The sequence below is a fragment of the Ovis canadensis genome, chromosome 3 (assembly GCF_042477335.2).
Source record: "Ovis canadensis isolate MfBH-ARS-UI-01 breed Bighorn chromosome 3, ARS-UI_OviCan_v2, whole genome shotgun sequence".
NCBI lineage: Eukaryota > Metazoa > Chordata > Mammalia > Artiodactyla > Bovidae > Ovis > Ovis canadensis.
In genome coordinates this window covers 213,343,194-213,356,695 of record NC_091247.1, presented here as the reverse complement: position 1 = coordinate 213,356,695, position 13,502 = coordinate 213,343,194, and the positions used below count along the sequence as shown (strand labels likewise).

General features: G+C 41.8%; 1 long non-coding RNA gene and 1 pseudogene across 1 annotated transcript; one reads left to right on the top strand and one right to left on the bottom strand.

Annotated features, from left to right (window-relative positions):
* Nucleotides 1–499: 499 nt before the first annotated feature.
* LOC138435983 (uncharacterized) lies at nt 500–2,687 on the bottom strand. Its single transcript, XR_011255309.1, has 2 exons — nt 2,555–2,687; nt 500–1,890 (listed from the first exon to the last, which is right to left on the bottom strand). It is a non-coding gene; the product is annotated as an uncharacterized lncRNA (long non-coding RNA).
* Nucleotides 2,688–4,916: 2,229 nt separating this feature from the next.
* Nucleotides 4,917–5,312, top strand: LOC138435982 (acylphosphatase-1 pseudogene; annotated as a pseudogene).
* Nucleotides 5,313–13,502: the final 8,190 nt, after the last annotated feature.

Genomic DNA, 13,502 nt, shown 5'->3' with positions numbered 1-13,502 from the left:
TGTAGGAAATTAGCTACACATCTATAATAAGGCAACTGTTAAATATCTTATGGTACTGCTATATAATAGAATACTACACTTAGCTTTTAAATGAGTAAATATATTTAACTCTGGAATGTAGAATTAGTGAGTAATTGTTTTAATTCTTATATCTTTAGCTATTTTGCAATAGTCATGTTATTATTTTAAAGAACTAATTTTTTTCATACATCTAAATATTTTCCAGTGAGAATATCATGTTAAAAAAAGTTTGTATGACTATGTAGGTGATTTTTGTAATATATATGTATGTATATATTTGTGTATGTACACATACACACACACATAGATGGATATACACCCAAAATGTAAGCTTAAAGATTATTATAATTTCTCATTTTCCACTATAATTACTGTTTGTATGGGTTTTATGTGTTTTTTTTTTTTTAATAAAAAAAGAACCTGAAAAGCTAGTTTTGTTTTGTTTTTCCCCCGGAGACAGGAAGAAGCACTTGCATTCATTCTCCATTTACTTTCTATTAAGGAAGGTGATATGGAACAGAATCAAAATGTAAAGGATCCACCCTTCTCAATAATAGAACCTAGTATCTAATTATTCATGTGTGCTATTCTACCTTGAGCAAAATGCTTCTTCTAATATTGGTGACCAATATACCACAATACATATTTTGGAAGCATTTATGAAACACTTGTATATTACATGAAACATGGTATAGTGGCTAAAATTCATGTATTCAAATCCCAGCTTTGACACTCAATAACTGAGAACTTAAGTCATTTAACTGCTCTGGTAGTCAGTTTCCTCATCAGTGAAATGGGGATAATAATATCACCTACTTCATAGTGCTGGGGAGGGACTGTGATTCACAGAAGGCACTTAGATACCAGCATGGAGGAAGAGGAACCTAGAAGTTGAAAGAGGCTTAAAAGACACAGCAACCAAATGCAATGTATACAGATCAAGAGACACGACACACCTGTCAAATACAATATATGGACATTTCAGGGGATCCTGATTTGAACAAAGGAACTGGGAAAGACACCAATTTCTCAATCAAAATTTCAATCCTGACTTTGGTGATATAAAATAATTATTATATTTTAGATATGTTAAAGAATTATGCTATTATTATTTTTAAAGATCTTTCTCTTTTTAAGATTCATACTAAAGAATTTAGTCATGGAATGCCTGAAATTTGCTTCAAAATAATCAAGTGATAAACGAAAGAGGTATAAATAAGAAACTAGCCCTATGTTGCTTATGACAACATGGGCTTTTTTTCATGCATCTGTTTTTAATACTATTCTACTTCTGCATGTGTTTGAAATTTTACAAGATCAAGAGTTTTTTAATACTGTTTTAAAAGCTATCGAACGACTGTCAAAATTTACTTGTGCTTAGTAGCTCAGTCGTGTCCAGCTCTTTGCGATCCCATGGACTGCACCCCGCCAGGCTCCTCTGTCAATGGGATTCTCTGGGCAAGAATACTAGAATAGGTTGCCATGACCTCCTCCAGGGGATCTTCCCAACCCAGGCCTCCCGCATTGCAGGGGGATTCTTTTACCGATTGAGCCACTAGGGAAGTCCTTGTAAATATTTACTGTATGCTTTATATTTGTAATTTTATCTGATGTTTGTTTAAACCTTTCAGATCACAATGTGTTTTTATTTACATGAAGTCTTTTAGTACTCACACTGAACGTATATGGTAGCTATTATTATTCCCACTTTACAAATGATAAGACTGAATTAGAGGCAAGACTGGCAGGAGGCCCAATATACCACCTCCGCTCTTTCAGCTTCCAGGGGACCCTCCGTAAGAGTAGTAGGCGGTAACCCACAGTCACTAAGGAACCGGCTCTTGCTTCCTTTAGAGATTGCCGTCAGATCTAGTGGGGAGACAAAAAGCAAACACACAAATGATTCACTTAGAAATATTTATCAGACAAAATTGGAGCCCACATTTGCACATCTAGCCGCTACTTTAAAAGGAACTCTCAGGGAGAAAAGAATAGAATACAGAAGATAAGATTACTCGTAAAAGTTCTCTCCATGGTTTGGATTTCTTTTACATAACATTATTGTTGTAAGTTTCATTCGTTTATATTCTCTACCTAACCTGTTTATTCTTTCTGAAAATAAAATCAGGCTTAAGGTGAGGGGACCAGAGATGAGAAACTGCATGGGAAGCGAAGTTGGGAGGCAGGAGGACGTCACATCCCAGCCGCTTGGAGGCCCAAGCACCTCACAGCTCGGCGCCACCTTAAGAAGCGTTAGCATCTCCGCCAACCCTGCTTGCCGTCGGCTCCTCCCACTCCCGTGTCAGCTCCGACCCGGGAACGTGGGGAAGGGAGGAGAGACGCACTGAATGGAAAGATTGGCGCGGGAGTCTGCGGGGTCTCTCCTTCCTCCTGCTCTGCGGCGCGGGGAGGAGCAAGGGCAGCTCGGCCCTTTGGGGTTTGGTCCTTTTCCTGAAGACTCGGGATGGGAACGTGTTCTACTGACACGAGGGGTGGGGGGCTCATCTTGGGGTGCGGCCGAGGGGAGACAGACCTGGGGCGTCTGAGACATACAGTAGGCAAAACTGGTCACAAATTCTAAGTTTAGGAGGTCCGTACGCGTCTCCTTCAAACCATTTCCAAAAGTGGGGGCAAGTTTTCCATTCTCCGCCCAATTCCCCGTCTTCATTTTAATTGATTGGGTTTAAGGTAGGCCGGGCCCAAGGCTGCTTGCTGGTTGGCTGCACAAGTAATCTATCAGGATGACGCAAGCGCGGGGCGGCTGTTTGGGAAGGAAGTGAAGTTTATTTTGGTACCTCCCATCCCAACTACTGATTGGTTGAGATTCGTAGTGATGTAAAACAAGGCATGAAAATGTCCACTAAAGGGAAGGGCCAATTGGCCACACTCTCGGGACGCTGTCTAGGCTGGGACTGGGAAGAGCTAGACGGAGTCGGCTGTTGTGGTGAAGGACCAAATGGATTGAAACCCGGAAATGAGTTTAGTAGGGAGCTGAAGGGAAAGGGAAATTTGCGAAACCTTCCTTGCCCTCAAATAAGGTCATTTCCTGCGTGGGATCGATAGTTTCCTGTTTACTCAGCGAAGTCGGCGGGTACCGTGGTTTTCTGGAATACACGTAATAGTTAAATTCGTATGAGCCTCTGGTCCCAGACTTCCCATTTACTTATATTACCCAAAAGAATGAATGAGACGGAGGAAAGGAAACACGTGGAGTTTAACCATGCCTTTGAGGAAGGATGGGGAAACCGAGGTTCTTGTTTAGAAAGCTAAGGACTGACTGGATGACAGGATCCAAGCAGGTGGGTTCCTAAAGAAACCATTCACAAAATAATGGGAGAGGCTGGGTAGAGGTGAAGGAAACTATAAAAGTTTGTCTGAAGAAAGGACATTGATCAAATTACAGAAACCTACTTGGATCAGTACAGTCGCTCAGTTGTGTCCGACTCGTTGCGTCCCCATGGACTGCAGCACGCCAGGCTTCCCTGGCTATCACCAACCCCCGGAGCCTGCTCAAACTCCCGTCCATCGAGTTGGTGATGCCACCCAACCATCTCATCCTCTGTCGTCCCCTTCTCCTAGGATATGGAATGTATTTTATGCATCGTTGCATATCCGGTGCCTAGCAGTATCTCATACATAGCAGGTTGTGAACCCAAACAAAATAAGACGTTTACAAAGTATGTGGCACACATTCTAAATATTGCAGACATTGAAATATGTTTTTAAAGGTATCTATGCCAGTCAGTCCAGAATATTCATTGGAAGGGCTGAAGCTGAAACTCCAATACTATGACTACCTGATGCAAAGAACTGACTCATTGAAAAAGACCCTGATGCTGGGAAAGATTGAAGGCAGGAGGAGAAGGGGACCACAGAGGATAAGATGGTTGGATGGCATCACGGACTTGATGGACTTGAGTGTGAGCAAGTTCTGGGAGCTGGTGATGGACAGGGAAGCCTGGTGTGGTGCAGTCCATGGGATTGCAAAGAGTCAAACACGACTGAGTGACTGAGCTGCAGTGATGACAGTTTTATGATCCTGGAAAAATGTTTCACACTTACCACCTGGATTGTTCCAGCCATAAATTGAAAGATAAGTCTACTCCCTGAATCTACCTGGGAGAAGCTACCTACCTGTGAAAAGCTACCAGTGAAAATGCTGCCATTTTCTCCTTAACACCCTGAGGTGTTTAAAATTCGGAAGCAGATTTCCCCTTAAGGTAACTTCCTAAAAATATTGAAAAGATACATGGTGTTAGTGAAAAGATATCTCTACATCCAGTGAATGAAAAATAAGATGTTTAACCTACAATCAGCAATTCCAGGGTAGGAAGAACTATTTGAATTGAGAGATGTCATCTATACTGTAAATTATGCAATTCCTTTGCTTCCCAGCATTAATAGACCATTTTTATTTTTTTCCCTAGTCCAGACTTTTTCTTAGAGCTAAATTTCAGCAATGCTTTAAATATTGTGCTTTGGAAATTGAGGGACCAGTGTGAGGACTTCCCATTAGTATAGCTATCCCCACTGCAGAGCCTGCAAGGGCTCTGGGTCAAGATTCAGTAACAGGTACATTCTGTTTGTCCAAGGTGATCCCATCTTTTTATGATTCTCCAGGATATCCTAGGCCAGATAGTTTACAAGGGAGTCTATCATATTGGCCTTTCAGTATCACTATGGCCATAGTTTAAAAATAGGAGAAGGAACAAGAGGCAGCTGTATTTGCAATAGTAAGAGTACCATGGGAAAATTATAGGCTATACACAATTCTAGCATAATAAAGTATTGTTATATGTTGCTTATAGCAAGGTGGCAGTAGGGGTGGGACAAGGAAGGAAGGGTCTTTTAAAAAGTTTTTGGAGAATTGTTTGTCTAAGCTTTCTGGGCACAGAGATTGCGCACCTGGGAGAACCGTTGGCACAGTGGTTGCAGAGGCAGTCCTGGCTGCATGAGAGGAGGACGATGAGGAGGGCTGAGCATCAGCATGGCAGAAGAGGACACACTGGTATCAGTGGATTAGGAAACACTGGGGAAGGCGCAAGGAGTGTTCTTCTGCAAATATAGGCAGGCAGAGGGTAAAAAGCTGGGATTGAGAGGCCAGGTCCAGAACACTGACCAAGGCACAGGGCAAGGGCGATTGAAAGGTCCCGTCCCCAAAGTGCGTCGTTTGCAAGAATGGCTTGAGACAAGAGGAAATCCCAAAACAAACGTCCACCAACAGAGCAAACTTCTACAGTGAGAAAGTCATCTCAAAGTTGGATTACTCAGATTCCCAACTTGTAAAATAATGGCCAGAGTTTAAATTTTCCGAGATAAACTCAGTGACTTTGTTTTTTTTATTGTTAATAGAAATGGAACTACTCTGTGTTCAATATTAGAATTTATCAGTAAGTTACTTTAGTATCAGATATTTGATCATGACTGTATATTATAGGTATGATGGAATGATTACTCTGTAAACAATTCCAATCAATGAAAACACCTTAAACCTTCAAAAAAAATTGTGTTTATGAGAGAAAAGCGTTTTGTTCCTAGAAATATTAAAAGAATATGGAAACATATTAGTTTTAGGTTAATAATTCATACACGTAAAGCACTGTCACTTTCCCAATGATGATACCCAATGAGTCAAACTAGAAATTGTGTCTCAGGGGACCTCGAATCCAAGGAATAAACTGCTATTGTTCCTCATCACAGACCCAAGCCCTCCAGCGAGTAAAGATAAACCATTGGCATCTTGATTGAGAACCTGAGACACTGGGTCAGATAGCCTCTCGGGTGTCAGGGAAAACCTCAACCTCTAGGAGACTAGCTGCTCCCACCTCCACCCACCTTGTGAAATACTGTGATCATGAGTTACTTTCTTTTTTAAAAAATTTATTCATTTATTTATGTTTGACTGTGTTGGCTCTTCATTTCTACGAGGGCTTTTCTCAAGTTGCAGTGAGCAGGGTCTACTCTCTAATTGTGGTGCGGAGGCTTCTCGATTTGATGGCTTCTTTTGTTTCCAAGCCTGGGCTCTAGGACACCTGGGCTTCAGTAGTTGCAACACGTGGGCTCAGTCGTTGGGGCACACTGGCTTAGTTGCTCCTCCGCATGTGAGGTCTTCCTGACTCGGACTGAACCCATGTCTCCAGCATTGGCAGGCGGATTCTTTACCACAGAGCCACCAGGGAAGCCCATCGTGGGTTTCTTTTTATCTGGAGGCTCAAGAAACAGCTACAGGGCCTCAAAAGACCAAGAATGAAGACACTAGGTTATACTGCATTTGGTATTATAGAAAGAAGAGGGAAAGGGAAGGCAGAGAATGAGGAGGGGCAAGTAGGGGAAGTACAGAAGAAACAGTGGACTTACTGCTCAGTCAAGTGTTGTATCTGTCAGGGTTATTTGCAGTAAACAGAAACCACTTTTATTTTAAGCAGAAAATACCTTAATACAGGGACATGCATGCTTACAAAATCGTTTGAAGAACTGAAGGAGCAGAGTCTCTGCTGTTTCCCAGAAATGGCTCCTAGAATGGGATTACTAAACACACTCAAGGAAGGGGAGCTTCAGAAAGCTGAGCAATCAGGCTTCCTGAGTGGCTCAGTGGTAAACAATCTGCCTGCCAATGCAGGAGACGTGGGTTCGATCCCTGATCCAGGAGGATCCTGCATGCCCCAGAGCAACTAAGCCTGTGGACCACAACTACTGAGGCTGTACTCTAGAACCCGGGAGCTGCAACTACTGAGCCCACCTGCAGCAATTACTGAAGCCCACTCACTCTGGAGCCCGTGCTTCAGAACAAGAGAAGCCGCAACTAGAGAGTAGCCCCCACTCATCGCAACTAGAGAAAAGTCATGCAGCAACAAAGACCCAGCACAGCCTTTTAAAAAAGAAAAGAAAAAGAAAGGTGAGGAATCACAACTTATTGCTGGGACTTTCCTGGTGGTCCAGTGGCTAAGACTCTGTACTCACATTTCAGGGGGCCCAGGTCCAATCTCTGGTCAGAAAACTAGATCCCACATGTGACATCAAAGACCTAGCACAGGCAAATAACTAAGTGAAAGTGAAAGTGTTAGTCACTCAGTCCTGTCTGACTCTTTGTATAAATAAATATTTTTTAAAAAGCAAAGCTTTATTGCTGAAACTGTTGAATTCAAGAACACAATGCTCTGGCTGTGATCCAGAAGGCCATGTTGCTAACACTGCCTCAAAGCCTTCAGTGGCCAAGAGCTACTGCATGGATGCGGAACACTACTGCCAAAAGCCTAGCACCTCACAATCATGCTGGCCAGCAGCAAGCGCCAAAGCAGCCAGGAAGTGGCTCCTACCTCACTTCTACTTTTCAAGTCTCTTGGATGTGCAGACTACAGATAGATCATAATTTAGAAACAGAATCCTAGTGGCAAAAAAAATCTGGGATGTATAGTTGTGGGTTTTCTAGCCTCTGCAGTACAGGAAGTTGTATGCAAAGGAGACAGAATATGGGTCAGTCATATCCATCACAAATGTATGTGTATCTACATGTAAAATCTGAGCCAGAAACAGCATGAGTGAAGCAGAAGTTTAAGATTTTTTCATTTTACAAACCAATAAGGGGATGCAGAGGACTTTTGTTGAAGAAAGACGTTACCAACTGCGATCTACTATGACCATCATTTTATAAGAGAAGTAACTTTTTTACACCAAAAAAGTGGGAAGGTTACATTCACAGAATTTAAGAACTAGATAAACGTAACTTCAAGAAAAACAGTAGGTTGTCTTTCTCAGTGAACACCTTGTCCGAGTGTGGCAGTCTATGAAAGCACTGAAGTAGTGTAAGGTCAGGCTTACAAGATGGCTCGGTGGTAAAGAATCTGTCTGCTGATGCAGGCGACACAGACTGCATCTATGAAATTAAAAGACACTTGCTCCTTGGAAGAAAAGCTATGACAGACCTAGATACTGACAGGCAGAGACATCGCTTTGCCAACAAGGGTCCGTCTAGTCAAAGCTATGGTTTTTTCCAGTAGTCATGTATGGATGTGAGAGTTGGACTATAAAGAAAGCTGAGCACTGAAGAGCTGATGCTTGTGAACTGTGGTGCTGGAGAAGACTGGAGAGTCCCTTGAACAGCAAAGAGGTCAAACTAGTCAATCCTAAAAACTCAACCCTGAATATTCACTGGAAGAACTGATACTGAAACTGAAGCTCCAATACTTGGGCCAGCTGATGCAAAGAGCCGACCCACTGGAAAAGACCCTGATGCTGGGAAAGACTGAAGACAGGTGGAGAAGCAGGCAACAGAGGATGAGATGGTTGGATGGCATCGCTAACTCAATGGACGTGAGTTTGAGCAAACTCTCAAAAATAGTGAAGGACAGGGAAGACTGCCGTGCTGTGGTTCATGGAGTCACAAAGATTCAGACACAATTTAGTGACTAAATAACAACAACAGGTGTCAGGTCACTGCCCCTTGCCAGGAAGAAAAAAAAAAAAAGCAGCTTCTTATCCAGTCCTGCTTAAAACGAGCTGAATGAACCTTACTTCTGGGCCTTCATTTCTTGCTAACTAACATTAGTATTGTATATAAATACTAACATTTAAGAAAGGAGGGGAAGGAAAGGTATGGAAGAAACAGTTTCTAAAAAGAACATATACAGTAGCACCTCTTATTTATAGTTTCACTTGCTGAGATTTCACTTACCCATGGTCAATCTCTGCCTGAAAGTATATTAAATGGAAAATTCCAGAAGTAATCAGTCCACAAGTTTTAAATTGCACACCATTCTAAGTAGCATCATGAAATCTCAAGCCACCCCACCTGGACAGAAAACATCCCATTGTTCAGTGTATATAGGAATCCATGCTGAATTCTCTGCCCACCCGTTAGTCTCTTAGCAGCTGCTGTTTTATCAGCTATATTGTCACAGTAGTACATTCACATAACTTTCATTATGGTATATTGTCACACTGTTCTATTTTATTAATAGTTACTATAGTTAATCTCTTACTGTGTCTAATTTATAAGTTAAACTTTATCATAGGTGTATATATATCATATGTGTAATTTATATGTAATTACATATATGTATCATATGTGTAATTTATAAATTAAACTGTCATGTGTATATATGTATAGGAAATATAGGATTTGGTACAATCTGTGGTTTAAGGCATTCACTGAGGGTCTTGGAAAGTATCCCCTATGAATAAGAGGGAACTACTATAATAAGAAAATGCCAATTTAAAAATAAGACATATTAGGTTAGTGAAGCTCTTAGATCCCTTAATGGTTCTGAAGGTCTATTATTTCACTTTTTATCTGGACTCCTAATAAACTTCTACCTGAACTTCAACTTGTAGACTCTACAACTGTCCCATTCAGTGATTCAGATTTAATAAGGAAAAACAGATTTTTTCATGTCACTCAATTTGTTTGAAAACATTCTGTGGATACCAATTATCAGTAAACTATAATACGTACTATTCAGCTTGACATTCAAGATTGTCTTCCACCTGATCCTAACCCATATTGCCCACAATTTCTGCTCCCAAAATGACTAGTATCACCTAAGTAGTTGCCTTTACTTAGGTTACCATTTTCCCTCATTTCAACAGATATCCATTGAGCTTATTAATTATCTCCTATGTGCCAGACTTTGTGTTAGAAACATTAACAAATTCAACTATGAAACAGGCTCAGCCCCTGCTAGAGTGACCACCCATCCAGGTTGCCCAAGACTGTCTTGGGTTTAGTGCTAAAAGTCCCCTGTCCTGAGAAACCCCTGAGTCCTAGGATAGCTGAGACAGTTGATCATGCTGGTCCCTATCTACAGGAAATTATGAGGTTCTTCAGATCCTTTCTGGGGCTTCCTAAATGGCTCAGTGGTAAAGAATCTGCCTGCAGTGCAGGAGGTGCAAGAGACACAAGTTCGATGCCTGCCTGGGTCAGAAATATCCCCTGGAGAAGGAAATGGCAACACATTCCAGTATTCTTGTCTGGTAAATCCCATGGACAGAGGAGCCTGGCCAAGGGGTTACAAAGTGTTGGACACAACTGAGCACACACACACTAAGATCTCTTCTAATTTAGAAACTGAATAGATGCACATTCCTTTTTTTTCCATTTATTTTTTAAAGTTTATTTTCAATTGGAGGATAATTCCTTTACAGTACTGTACTGGTTTCTGCCACACAACAACGTGAATCAGTTGTAAGTATGTATATATCCCCTTCCTCTTGAACCTCACCCCCGCACCCCATACCATCCCACTCCTCAGGGATGTCACAGAGCTCCAGGTTGAGCTACCTGGGTTATACTTCCCAATCAGTTCAGTTCAGTCGCTTAGTCGTGTCTGACTCTTTGCGACACCATGCACTGTAGCACACCAGGCTTTCCAGCCCATCACAAACTCCCGGAGCTTGCTCAAACTCATGTCCTTCAAGTCGGTGATGCCATCCAACCATCTCATCCTCTGTCATTCCCTTCTCCTCCCACCTTCAATCTTTCCCAGTATCAGGGTCTTTTCAAATGAGTCAGCTTTTCTCATCAGGTGGCCAAAGTATTGAAGCTTCAGCGTTAGTTCTTCCAATGAATATTCAGGACTGATTTCCTTTAAAATTAACTGGTTTGATCTCCTTGCAGTCCAAGGGACTCTCAAGAGTCTTCTCCAATACCACAGTTCAAAAGTATCAATTCTTCGATGCTCAGCTTTCTTTATGGCCCAACTTTCACATCCATACATGGCTACTGGAAAAACCATAGCTTTGACTAGATGGACCTTTGTTGGCAAAGTAATGTCTCTGCTTTTTAATATGCTGTCTAGGTCGGCCATAGCTTTTCTTCCAAGGAGCAAGCATCTTTTAATTTCATGGCTGCAGTCACCATGTGCAGTGATTTTAGAGCCCAAGAAAATAAAGTCTGTCACTGTTTCCATTGTTTCCCATCTATTTGCCATAAAGTGATGGGACCAGATACAGTGATCTTAGTTTTTTGAGTGTTGAACTTTAAGCCAACTTTTTCACTTTCCTCTTTAACTTTCATCAAGAGGTGCTTTAGTTCCTTTTTGCTTTCTGCCGTAAGAGTGGTGTCATCTGCATATCTGAAGTTATTGATATTTTTCCCAGCAATCTTGACTCCAGTTTGTGCTTCATCCAGTCCAGTATTTTGCATGATGTACTCTGCATATAAGTTAAATAAGCAGGGTGACAATATACAACCTTGACATACTCCTTTCCCAGTTTGGAGCCAGTCCATTGTCCCATGTCAGGTTCTAACTGTTGCTTCTTGACCTGCTCACAGACTTCTCGGGAAACAGGTAAGATGCTCTGGTATTCCCATCTCTTTAAAAATTTTCCACAGTTTGTTGTGATCCACACAGTCAAAGGCTTTGGCATAGTCAATAAAGCAGAAACAGATGTATTTCTGGAACTCTCTTGTTTGTTTGATGATCCAACAGATGTTGGCAATTTGATCTATGGTTCCTCTGCCTTTTCCAAATCCAGCTTGAACATCTGGAAGTTCACGGTGCACATACTGTTGAAGCCTGGCTTGGAGAATTTTGAGCATTACTTTGCTAGTGCGTGAGATGAGTGCTTGGAAGAAAGGTTATGACCAACCTAGATAGCATATTCAAAAGCAGAGACGTTACTTTGCCAACAAAGGTCCATCTAGTCAAGGCTATGGTTTTTCCTGTGGTCATGTATGGATGTGAGAGTTGGACTGCAAAGAAAGCTGAGCACCGAAGAACTGATGCTTTTGAACTGTGGTGTTGGAGACGACTCTTGAGAGTCCCTTGGACTGCAAGGAGATCCAAACACTTCATTCTGAAGGAGATCAGCCCTGGGATTTCTTTGGAAGGAATGATGCTAAAGCTGAAGCTCCAGTACTTTGGACACCTCATGCGAAGAGTTGACTCATTGGAAAAGACTCTGATGCTGGGAGGGATCGGGGGCAGGAGGAGAAGGGGACGACAGAGGATGAGATGGCTGAATGGCATCACTGACTCGATAGACGTGAGTCTGAGTGAACTCCGGGAGTTGGGGATGGACAGGGAGGCCTGGTGTGCTGGGATTCATGGGGTCGCAAAGAGTCGGACACGACTGAGCGACTGAACTGAACTGAACTGAGATGAGTGCAATTGTGTGGTAGTCTCAACATTCTTTGGCATTGCCTTTCTTTGGGATTGGAATGAAAACTGACCTTTTCCAGTCCTGTGGCCACTGCTGAGTTTTCCAAATTTGCTGGCATATTGAGTGCAGCACTTTCACAGCATCATCTTTTCGGATTTGAAAGAGCTCAACTAGAATTCCATCACCTCCACTAGCTTTGTTCATATTGATGCTTCGTACGGTCCACTTGACTTCATATTCCAGGATGTCTGGCTCTAGGTGAGTGATCACACCATCGTGGTTATCTGGGTCATTAAGATGTTTTTTGTGTAATTCTTCTGTGTATTCTTGCCACCTCTTCTTAACACCTTCTGCTCCTGTTAGGTCCATACCATTTCTGTCCTTTATTGTGTCCATCTTTGCATGAAATATTCCCTTGTTATCATTAATTTTCTTGAAGAGATCTCTAGTCTTTCCCATTCTTTGTTTTCCTCTATTTCTGTGCATTGATCACTGAGGAAGGCTTTCTTATCTCTCCTTGCTATTCTTTGGAACTCTGCATCAGATGGGTGTAGCTTTCCTTTTCTCCTTTGCCTTTAGCTTCTGTCTTTTCTCAGCTATTGTAAGGCCTCCTCAGACAATCATTTTGCCTTTTTGCATTTCTTTTTCTTGGGGATGGTCTTGATCACTGCCTTCTGTACAATATCACGAACCTCTGTCCATGGTTCTTCAGGCACTCTATCACATCTAATCCCTTGAATTTATTTGTCACATCCACTGTATAATCGTAAGGGATTTGATTGAGGTCATACCTGAATGGTCTAGTGGTTTTCCCTACTTTCTTCAATTTAAGTCTGAATTTGGCAATAAGGAGCTCATGATTTGAGCCACAGTCAGCTCCCAAGCTTGTTTTTGCTGACTGTATAGAGCGTCTCCATCTTAAGCTGCAAAGAATACAATCAATCTGATTTCAGTATTGACCATCTGGTGATGTCCATGTGTAGGGTTGTCGCTTGTGTTGTTGGAAGAAGGTGTTTACTATGACCAGTGTGTTCTCTTGGTAAAACTCTGTTAGCCTTTGCCATGATTCATTTTGTACTATAAGGCCAAACTTGCCTGTTACTCCAGGTATCACTTGACTTCCTACTTTTGCATTCCAGTCCCCTGTGAATGAGAAGGACATGTTTTGTTTTTTTTTTAATCTTCTAGATGGTCTTGTAGGTCTTCATAGAACCATTCAACTTCTGTTTCTTCAGCATTAGTGGTTGGGACATAGACCAGGATTACTGTGTTATTGAATGTTTTGCCTTGGACACGAACAGAGATCATTCTGTCATTTTTTATATTGCACCTAAGGACTGCATATCAGACTCTTATTTTGACCACGAGGGCTACTCCAGTTC